General features: G+C 51.8%; 1 pseudogene; it reads left to right on the top strand.

Moving 5' to 3' along the window:
• Positions 1 to 2,682: 2,682 nt before the first annotated feature.
• LOC127031756 (olfactory receptor 10G6-like) lies at positions 2,683 to 3,621 on the top strand (annotated as a pseudogene).
• Positions 3,622 to 11,314: the final 7,693 nt, after the last annotated feature.

The following is an 11,314-nucleotide window of genomic DNA, read 5'->3' as shown; positions in this document are numbered from 1 at the left end:
GGATAGGTTATGGATCTTTGATGATGCGCTGGAGAGGTTTTAGTTGGAGGCTGAAGGTGATGGGTAGTGGTGCTCTGTTATTTCACTCTCATTACACTACTTGAATCTTTTTCCATAGGATAACTATCCTTACACCTCTTGTCAACAGTCTGTAATTGATCATTTTGATTATCACTACAAAAGTTTTTTTCCTGCTGATAACAGGTCATTTTAATTAATTAGCCTCTTAGAGCTGGTATGGCATCTTCTCTGTATGTATATATATAGTCTTATTATATGTTCCATTCTACGCATCTGATGAAGTGTGCTGTAGCCCAAGAAAGCTTATGCTCAAATAATTTTTTAGTCTCTAAGGTGCCACAAGTACTCCTGTTCTTCCTAGGCAGTCATTTCCCATTTTATAAGTGTGTAACTGATTGTTCCATCCTAAATAGAGTAATTTGCATTTGTCCTTATTGAATTTCATGCTATTTACTTCAGACCATTTATCCAGTTTGTACAGATCATTTTGAATTATAATCCTGTCCTCCAAACCCCTCCCAGCTTGGTATCATCCACAAACCCTGTCAGTGTACTCTCTGTGCCACGATCTAAATTGTTGATGAAGCTATTGAACAGAACCAAACCCAGAACTGACTCATTATGCCCTTCCAGCCTTACTGTGAACCAGTGATAAATTCCTCTCTGGGAATTGTTGTCCAACTAGTTATGCACCTACATTATAGTAGCTCCATCTAGGTTTTATTTCCCTAGTTTGTTCATGAGAGGTCATGCAAGACTGTATCAAAAGCCTTACTAAAGTCTAAGGCAGGAGTCTCCAACTCAAATCACCATGAGGACCACACGAGGACTAGTCCATTGGCCTGAGGGCTGCATCACTGACACCTTTACATATAAAGATACAAAAGACCCGGCTCTGCCCCTGGCCCTGCCCCCACTCCACTCCTTCTATGAGGCCCTGTCCCACCCCACCTTTTCCTACCCCTTCCCCGCCCCTGTTCCAACCCCTTTCCCTCCAAGTCTGTTCCAAACCCAGGGTGGTTCCCCCTAATGCCACCTTGGGTTCAGAACAGATTTGGAGGGGAGAGCAACCCCTGATGACCCCCCTCATCCCATTGCATAAAACAAAGCACCCACTAGTGCCATTCTGGAGCATGGGGGACAGCACTGACTGATAGGGGAGCGTGCCCCCAACTGAGCCCATACCCCAGTCCCTGAAGTCCCATGCTGGGCCATTCTTTTAAGATCTATGGTCTCCTTTAACAGCTAAGTCAATGCTCTGTTGCCTTCATTTTTGCCCCAAACACCATTTCTAATGATGCCCATTGGGGTTTGCCCATGGGGGACCTCATTAGTTGCTTGAAAATACAGAAAATGTCAACAGTTTAATATGAGTGGCAGTGGTGAGAGAGAAGTACCCGAGGGGGAAGAGGCGAGAGCACAGAGACTAGTGCAGGAGGGACGCCAGATTAAAAGAAGCTGCAGAGAGAAGGGACACAACAGAGCTGAGGGCAAAATTTAACAGGACCCACCCAGCTCAGTCTCCCACCGTGAGAGGCAAGTTCATGGACTCTGCAGCTGGCAAGTCCGGGATGATCTCCTATAGGAGACATTTACCCTGAGTCCCTGCCTGTTTGGGGCTGGCATCACCCTGGAGCCAAACCCACCTCCTGTGTGAAATGTTTGATTGGGGGGATTTAAAGGAGATCTCAGAGCATGGAAAAGAGCAAATAGGACCTGCTTGAAGACCAAATCATGCATCCCAGCTGCAACACACTCCAGGGAACTGTATCCAGAGGGGCAGCAGCAGGACTGTTCTGTCACCTGTTTCAGTCTCTCTCTGCTGCTCTTCCTCACTACAGGGCCAGGTCCCTAGCTGGTGAAAATTCCCATTCCCCATGGCAACTGAGTCCTTCATGCCACAGAACAGCCACTTGCTCCTTGATGATGGCCTGAACTGGCAACATCAGGGGAAGGTGCAAAAACCTCTGCAGGGGGCAGTTCCAGTATTGACTTTCCAGAGAGGGTTTTTTTTCCTTTTCCAGGTCACTTAGAAGTTGAGTTTGACCAAAAAGTAGGAAGTTTTATCACCATCTGATCTTCGGAGCACCCTGGTTGAAATCCACACCTGTGATCTTCAGAGCACCCTGGTTGAAATCCACACCTGTGCAGTTGGCCCAGCATGAGGATTAGTCACGTGTGGGCTGCAGGGAGTTAGAACATGGGGAAGGGACACTTGGATCAGGACTCTAGGATTGTAGGGTTGTATCCCCATCCCTGGGAAGGGAATGGAGTCTAGTGGGGAAGATTGGGGGTGGACTAGGGCTTCTGGATTATTTTCATAGCTCTGGGTGTTGAGTGAGAGGTAAGGGGTGCGGAGGGGATGTGAGTCAGGTCTCCTGGGTTGTATATCCACCTCTGGGAGGTAAGTGGGGTCCAGAAGGTTAGAGCAAGGGCAGTTCGTTGCCAGGACTCCAGAGTTAAGGTCCCAGCTCTTGGAGCTGAGCAGGGTCTAGTGGGGTAGAGCATAGAGGGAGAGATGGGGAGTCAAGGCTTCTGGACTCGATTTTTCCCCTGGCACAGGAGTGAATCTTGTCCCAAATGCCCCAGCAAAGATCATCCATTGCTTCTCTGCTCATTAATCATTAACACCCGGGTTCACCTTCAGGGACACAGACCGAGTGAATGAAGTGTGGGAACTGTTCTCAGCTGACCAATTTCGTCCTGGTGGGGCTCCCATATCCCCCAGAGCTGTGGATTCCCTTGTTCCTCTTCTTCTTCATCGTCTACCTGTTGACGCTGTGCGGGAACTTGCTCATATTGCTGGTGGTGGCCGGGGAGCGCCGGCTGCACAAGCCCAAGTACTGGTTCCTCAGCTGCTTGTCCTTCCTGGACATTATGGTCTCCTCAGTGGTGGTTCCCGAGATGGTGGCAGGCTTCCTGCCGGGCAGCAGGGCCATCTACTTCCAGGACTGCTTGGCCCAGCTCTTCTTCCTCTTCCTTGGCTGCACCGAGTGCTTCCTCTACACGGTTATGACCTACGACCGCTTCCTGGCCATCTGCAAGCCACTGCACTACAACGTCATTATGAACCACAGAACCTGCCTGTGCCTGGCAGTAGTGACTTGGTTAGGGGGCTCCCTGCACTCCACCATACAGACCGTGCTGACCTTCCAGCTGCCCTATGGCCAAGAGAACAGGGTGCTATATACATCCTCTGTGATATCCGAGCTGTGCCGAAGCTGGCCTGAGGGGACACAGCGCTCAACAAGCTGGTGACATTTGTGGACATTGGCTTCCTGGCCCTCACCTGCTTCCTTCTCATCCTGATGTCCTATGTCTACATCGTCTCAGCCTCCTGAGGATTCGCTTGGCCCAGGGCAGGCATCGGGCCTTCTCCACCTGCGTGGCTCATGTCACTGTGGTGGTGACCTACTATGTGCCTGGGCTCTTCATCTACCTGAGGCCAGGATCCTGGAACCCACTGGATGGTGTGGTGGCTGTATTCTACATCAATTGACCCCACTCCTCAACCCCCTCATCTACACGCTGAGGAACAAGGAATTGAAAGATGCTCTGATGAGACTGGGGGGCAGGAAACTGCCGGGCCCTGAGCTATGATTATTCTGCTTTCAGCAGGAACTGCCTGAAAACTGGCCAGGGAGAGAGGGACTTGGAGACAGAAGTCAGGACTCCCCTGTTCTGCCTCTGTTCGGTGGGAGAGCTGATGTCAGTGGCTTGGAGCAGAAATGGATGAAAGTACAGATTTTTCATTTCTGCCCCTGACTCTGGGACAGGAGCAGGTTACTGTGCTTGGGAGCAGGCTAGGTGTGTGGGAGGTGGCTCTGGGCTGTGGCAGGGGGTTAGGGTGTGGACTCTGGGCTAGAGGGTGGGGTCTAAGAGTTAGGTGTGTGGGAGGGGGGTCTGGGCTGGGGCAGCGTATTGGGGTGTGGACTCTGGGTTGGGGGATGGGGTTGAGAGGTTAGGTGTGTGGGAAGGGGCTCTGGGCCAGGGCAGGAGTTTGGGGTGCAGGGGAGGTGTGGGCTCTGGTCTGGGGGTTGAGGATGAGAGGTTAGTTGTGTGGGAGGGGGCTCTGGCCTTGGGCAGGGCGTTGGGGTTTGGACTTTGGGCCGGGGGGGTAGGGTCGAAGGGTTAGGTGTATGGGAAGGGGCTCTGGGCCAGGGCAGGCAGTTGTGGTGCAGGGGAGGTGCGGGCTCTGGTCTGGGGGGTGAGGTTGAGGGGTTAGGTGTGTGAGAGGGGGCTCTGGGCCAGGGCTGGAGGTTGGGGTGCAGCAGAGGTGCGGGCTCTGGTGGGGGTTGCGGGCTCTGGGGTGAGGACAGGGATGAGGGTTTGGAGTGCAGGAGGGGGCTCGGGGCTGGGGCAGGGGCTTGGAGCAAGGAGGGTTTGAGGGGTGAGGTCTCCAGGCAGTGCTTACATTGGACAGCTCCTGATCAGCAATGCAGTGGAGTTAAGGCAGGCTCCCTGACGGCCCTGGCTTGGCCTGACTCCCGGGAGCAAACAGCAAATCCCTGTGGCTGCTGGGCAGGGGGCCAGGAGGGCTCTGCACACTGCTCATGCCTGCAGGCGCTGCCCCCACAGCTCCCTCTGGCTACAATTCTCTGTTTCCAGCCAATGAGAGCTGAAGCGTTGGCGCCTGGGGCGGGGAGTGGGGGCAGCATGCAGAGACCCCCTGGCTCTGGCCGCCCCTGCACCTAGGAGCCAGACATGCTGCCACTTCCAAGAGCCACGGGGAGCCAGATCAAGCAGGGAACCTGCCTTAGCTCCTATACGCCACTGGACTTTTAGTGGCCTAAAATCTCCCTGATTGCCTTTATTCGCCTCAGGGAGATACAGCCCAATTCCTGGAGACTCCTGGCCAGACTGGGAGGGTTGGCAACCCTAGTTGTATTTGATGCTGTGAGAAGGTAGTGGGGTTTACAGAGCTGGAAGGGGTGTGGGGTCTAATGGTAAGAGTGGTGTGGGAAGGGGACTGGAGGGTCCAGACACCTAACGAGATGACAGGGGGTCTGAACCCCCAAATAGGCAATTGAATCAACTGGTTGCATACAATGTCATTGTGCAAAAACATATACCAGTAAGGTCTTGTACAGGGCTGGCTCTAGGATTTTCGCTGCCCCCTGTCTGAGCCCTGGGCTCCTTGCTACACCCCCTTGCTGTCCCAGCCCTGGGCTTTCCCCCTACACCCACACCCCCTGCTGCCCCAGCTCTGGGCTCCCCCTTCCCCCCCACCATTAACCTCCCCCACACACCTCCTGCTGCCCCAGCCCTGGGCTCTCCCCCTCACACCTGTATCCTCCTTCCACCGCAGCCCTGGGTCACTGGTAACTCATTCACAGGGTGGGTCATCCAGCAGGAATTTTAGATGTGCACAGAACACACAGGACTGGTTCCCATATGGTTACAGAACTGCAGTAAAGTGGAACAATTTTCAACTTGTATTATTGGAGGATATCTGGATGCATATTATAAGACTGTCCTCCATAAATTATTATTCCTTTCTTCCACTCTTTCTTTCTATGGGGAACGTGCTAATTCAATATCACTGTCTTCCTTTTAAACAGACGAACAAAAATATGCAATGGCTGTTGAAAATAGCAATTGCTGTCCTAATAACCACTGGGAAGCATTTCTTGCTCAATTTATCCTACTTTTTCTACAGCAAGTTACACTGGATCAGTATATTTGATTTGGGAGAAATGAAGTAACAGCTGTTCAAACTGAGCTTGAGCACTCCTGAAGTTTGAGGTGTTCAAATTTGGAAGGCCGGTGCTGGGGAGTCTGTGGGCTCCGCGGGGGAGCACAGCAGCATGCGGAGCCAGACACACTGCTCTAAGTGGCACAGTAAGGGGGTTGAGGGGTTGGAGAAGGGGTGTAAGGTTTCAGGGGGCAGTCGAGGGACCGGGAGCAGGGAGGGTTGGATGGAGCGGAGGTTTGGGGGGGCAGTCAAGGGCAGGGAGCAGAGGGGTTTGGATGGGGCAGAAGTTCAGGAGGATCAGTCAGGAGCAGGGAGAAGGGGGGGTAGATGGGTGAGGGGTTTGGGGGGGCAGTCAGGGGACACCCAGCGGTTGGATAGGCATGAGAGTCCCAGGGGTTTGTCAGGGGACAAGTAGGGGATGGGATCCTAGGGGGGAAGTTGGGGGGGTCTTTCCCTGCTCCAGGGCTGGCTTTATAGGCAGGGAGCTAACCAAGGAACTACAGCTCCCAGGGCCCCCTGTTCGTTCTCAGCTCCCATGCTGGATCTCTGCCGCCCCTGCAAATGGGCTGCACCAAGCACATGCTTGCTTTGCTGGTGCCTAGAGCCGCCCCTGGTCTTGTATGAAAGCTTGTAGTGGTCCGAACTCGATGGTCAAGCTGAGGTATGAATACAGACTGTGGTTATGAAACTCTGTCTTATGCTAATGACTGGTACTACAAATCCCAACTCCTCACAGCAAGGAGCGGGGCGGGGGGGTCCTCCCAAGCCTGTTGTGTACACAACACAACGACCGCCAGGGAAAGACAATGGGGGCTTCCAAGGCTGATTTCCTATGCTGGCACTTCGAGTGCAGAAGGTGAGGTCCCTCAAGGACTCCAAAAATTAATACTGGCACTCCAGGCTGGTAATGCTGCCACTACACAAGTGGCCTTTTGCCAATTCTGGCAGAGCGGTCACCCCACTCCGGCCCTGAAAGCGTTAAAGGGCAGCCCTTGGAGAGGGCTGGGGCTGAGAGCCAAGAAGAAAAGCCTGGGAGGCAGCCAATCAGGGCCAGGCTGGGCCCTATAAAAGAGCTGCAGGGCCAGAAGGCATGGAGTCACTCTCCAGGCTTGGAGGGAGAAGGGCCTGGCTGCCTGGGAACAGAGGGTACGTGATGCAGAGCAGGGCTGGGGAAAGGCAAGAGGAGCTGGGCAGCTCCAGGCTGGCAACTTCCCAGGCTGAGGCATTGTTAAGGCCTAAGCAATTACTGGGGCTGCAGCGGTGCAGCCTGGGGATAGGCAGAGGCAGCTGGTCCAACCCCTTTGCCAGTGATGAGTGGCCATTACAGACTGCAATCTGCCACAGCAAGCAGGGGCTAGGTGATGACTGGCAGTAGCCACTGAGGCAAGGTGGGTATAGAGGGTTGGGAGTTGCCCTGAGAGGGCAGCCGAGAAAGGAAAGAAAGGTGAAGCTCAACTGTTGTATCAGCTGATTAACAGAAGCACAAACCTTTACTTCCTAAGGGTATGTGTACACTACGAGATTATTCCAATTTTAAAGAAATCGATTTTTGGAAACAGGTGGTATAAAGTTGGGTGCACGTGGCCACACTAAGCACATTAATTCAGTGGTGTGGATCCATGTACTGAGGCTAGCGTCGACTTCCGGAGCATTGCACTGTGGGTAGCTATCCCATAGCTATCCCATAGTTCCCACAGTCTCCACTGCCCATTGGAATTCTGGGTTGAGTTCCTAGTGCCTGATGGGGCCAAAACATTTGTCGTGGGTGGTTATGGGTAAACGTCATCGGTTAATCCTCCCTCCGTGAGCGCAACGGCAGACAATCATTTTGCACCCTTTTCCCTGGATTGCCTGGGCAGATGCTGTAGCACAGCAACCATGAAGCCCGTTCAGCCTTTTTTCACTGTCACCATATGTCTACTGGATGCTGCTGACAGATGCGGTAGTGCAGTGCTACGCAGCAGCATCTCCTTGCCTTTGCAAGTTAGCAAAGATGGTTATCAGCCATACTGTACCGTCTGCTGCTTTGCAAGTTAACAAAGACGGTTACCAGTCATACTGTACCATCTGCTGCTGTCATGGGTGCTCCTGGCCGGCCTCGGTGAGGTTGGTCGGGGGTGCATGAACAAAAATGGGAATGACTCCCGAGATCATTCTCTTCTTTAAGTTTTCTCTAATGGAGAGTAAGTCCTGTCTAGAATATCAGGCAAGCCTACTAAAGAAACAGAGAGGCAAACGGCCGCTCCAGGTCAGAGCCCCAGACATCCCACAGAAATGATGAGCTGCATGCCATTCTAGGGGGTGCCCCTGCAACAAGCCCACCCGTTGCTTCCCTGCTCCCCCACCCCTCCTGGGCTACCATGGCAGTTATCCCCTCACTGGTGTGATGAAGTAATAAAGAATGCGTGATTTTGAAACAATACTGACTTTATTGCCTTTGAAAGCAGAGATCAAAGAGAGGAGGGGAGGGCAGTTGGCTTGCAGCAAAGAAGAGTGAACTACCATTCTGCACTTACTCAGCCTATAGCTGAAAATGGGAATCTGTGACAAGCACTAGGATAGAAGCACAGGCAGGACTGAATCTCCATTTCTGTGTGGGCCTTTGTGACATTGGTAAAATACAAAATGTCCCAGAATATGTATGTTGGGGAACAGTTCTAAACGGCAGCTTAATTTTTTTATTTGTATCAAAATGTAGAGTTCTAAGTACCTGATTGTGAGCCCTGGTAGCAAGGGGTAGGTGTGACCACGTGGTGCTGCTGACTGGGAGAGCAGCCTGAGGCAGAAGCCTCCAGCTGACGTAATTTTCCAGGCAGGACTGAATCTCCATTAGACAAAACTTAAAGAAGAGAATGACCAGGAGTCATTCCCGTTTTTGCCCAGGCACCTCTGACCAACCTCACCGAGGCCAGCCAGGAACACCCACGGGATGACGATGACGGACACCAGTCCTACTGTACCGTCTGCCGTCGGCAAGGCAAGGCAAGGGGATGCTGCTGTGTAGCGCCGCAGCACCGCAATTACCAGCAGCATCCAGTAGACATACGGTGACAATGAAAAAAGAGGCAAGAAACAATTTTTTCCCCTTTGCTTTCATGGAGGAGTAAGGGGGACTGATGACATATACCCTGAACCACCCGCGACAATGTTTTTGACCCTTCAGGCATTGGGAGCTCAGCCCAGAATTCAAATGGTTTTCGGAGAGTGCGGGAACTGTGGGATAGCTACAGTCGTCAGTTGTCCCTCCCCCACGTGAGCGTACATTTGATTCTTTGGCTTTCCGGTACGCTTGTCTCAGCTCTGTAAGTTTCACGCAGCACTGTGTTGAGTCCTTGTTGTGGCCTCTGTCCATCATGGCCTTGGAGATTATTTCAAATATTTTGGCATTTCGTCTTTCAGAACGGAGTTCTGATAGAACAGATTCATCTCCCCATACAGAGATCAGCTTCAGTATCTCCCGTATGGTCCATGCTGGAGATCTTTTTTGATTCTGGGACTGCATGGTCACCTGTGCTGATCGGTGCTCCACAGGAAATAAAATTCAAAGTTTGTGGGGCTTTTCCTGTCTACCTGGTCAGTGCATCCAAGTTCAGATTGCTGTCCACAGCAGTCACAATGGTGCACTGAGGGATAGCTCGCAGAGGCCAATAGCATCGAATTGAAGCCACACTAACCCTAATTTGAAATGGCAATGTCGATTTCAACGCTACTCCCCTCGTCGAGGAGGAGTACAGAAATCGATTTTAAGAGCCCTTTAGGTCGACAAAAATGGCTTCGTTGTGTGGACGGGTGCAGGGCTAATTCGATTTAACACTGCTAAATTTGACCTAAACTCTCAGTGTAGACCAGGCCTAAGACACAGAAATCTCATCAAGTTCTTAAAAAAGGTAAATTTTAATGAAAAAAGAAAGAAAACACATCTGAAAACTCAGCCTGTTAGGGACTGAACACCAAAAATGACTTTCTTGAGGTCCATTTTAAAGGTTACAAGCCAAACAAAAGCACCTGGGGTTAGCACAGAGGAATCCAAAAGCCCGAAATGAAGAATTAAATCAAATCACGTCTAACTAGACATTCATGATCTACTTACATAGCTGTGGTTTCAAATGAGTAATTTCTAGGTATGATGCTGCTGATTTTTATACCTGACCTAAACCTTATAGCATGTTGCTGCCTTGTCTACACCCAGCAGTTTTTCAATTTGAAAGGTAAAACTTCCCTATTGGTTCCCATGGTCAAGCGCCAATTCATTTTAAGCATCTCTCAACCCTTTACAGGTCAGGCAATTAGAGAACAGCTGCTAAAAAGGACTTTATAGCTAACTGACTGGTTGGGGAGTCACACAAGGGTGCTATTCCCCCTCTTTTATCAGAGGGGCCCATTAGAGTTCATGGGGAAACATTGAAACAACTTGGAACTGAATCTCTCTCTCACACACACACACACACACATGCGTCTCTATACAACCCTGCAGTCACATCTGGTCCTGGCAGAAGGGGACATACAATGGAGGCTTCTGGACCTTTTGTAGAATGCCATAGAGTTTATGGCCAGACGGGACCATCAGCACAGCCAGTCTGCTCATCTGTATCTCGCAAACCACCAAACCCACCCAGCATCCTCCCACTGAACCCAACACAGGAAATGAGACCAAGGTGTTACATCCACAGGCAGAGAACAGGAGAGACCGAGATGCACCATGGCCTGGGGGTTCCCTGCACTGGTGGGGGTTTGATTTAGTGAGACATATCCAAGTGACCCTGGCAAGTGACTACACCCCCCTCCCACCACCACCACCACTGCAGAGGACGGCCAGAAAATACCACGGTCACTGCCTGGGGGGAAATTCTGTCCCAGACTGCCATACGGTGAATTGGCAAGAACTATTTATCTGTGGGTATTCACATCGGCCAGCTGTGCAGCTGCTCTAATTCAGAGGTGCTGCGATGACTCCAGTGGAGCTGTGGCTGATTTACACCGGATGGGGATCTGGCCACATTGACTCCAATTGACTCTGGGGGATTTACACTATGAAGGGTTACCCACTGATACACTAGCAATGGGCTTTCCTCAGTCTTAGCTTGCCTGCTGACCCTCAGTCCCAACCCAGACCCACCCCCCCACACACAAACACACAGTGCCTGGCCTGCCGGTTTTTCACCACTAGATCATGCTTGATGCAGATTCGTCCCAGTACAGCTCCTGGGATCTTGGAAGCTGCCAGAGCCACGTTAAAATGATCTCCATGTAGCTAGCAGCAACGCAGCCCTGGGTAGCGAACCGTCAGACACTCAGTGAAGAATCCCAATGGGATGCCCTCTCTCCCCTGCTGACAGGGTCTGGGAAGGGGAGACCCGGGGCGAGGCTTCGCCTGGATTTCGGTCAGACAATTAGCTCCCAGGAGCGTGGTGAGCAGTGTACCCAAGGGTGAAAATATCATTCAAATACTTGGCTGACTCAGGCACTTTGCCACAGCGGAGACAATGAAGCGGCTGTTCCTCATCCCGGTATCGTGAGAGTGGTGAGTGCATCCGAGCTGGGGAGTGGCTTTTCTTTAGGGACAGAGGGACTGCCAGAGCAGGTTAACCCAAGGTCCAT

Source organism: Gopherus flavomarginatus, chromosome 11 (assembly GCF_025201925.1).
Source record: "Gopherus flavomarginatus isolate rGopFla2 chromosome 11, rGopFla2.mat.asm, whole genome shotgun sequence".
Taxonomy (NCBI): Eukaryota; Metazoa; Chordata; order Testudines; family Testudinidae; genus Gopherus; species Gopherus flavomarginatus.
The sequence above is the reverse complement of the archived record's forward strand: the minus strand, read 5'-3'. Positions and strand labels throughout refer to the sequence as shown.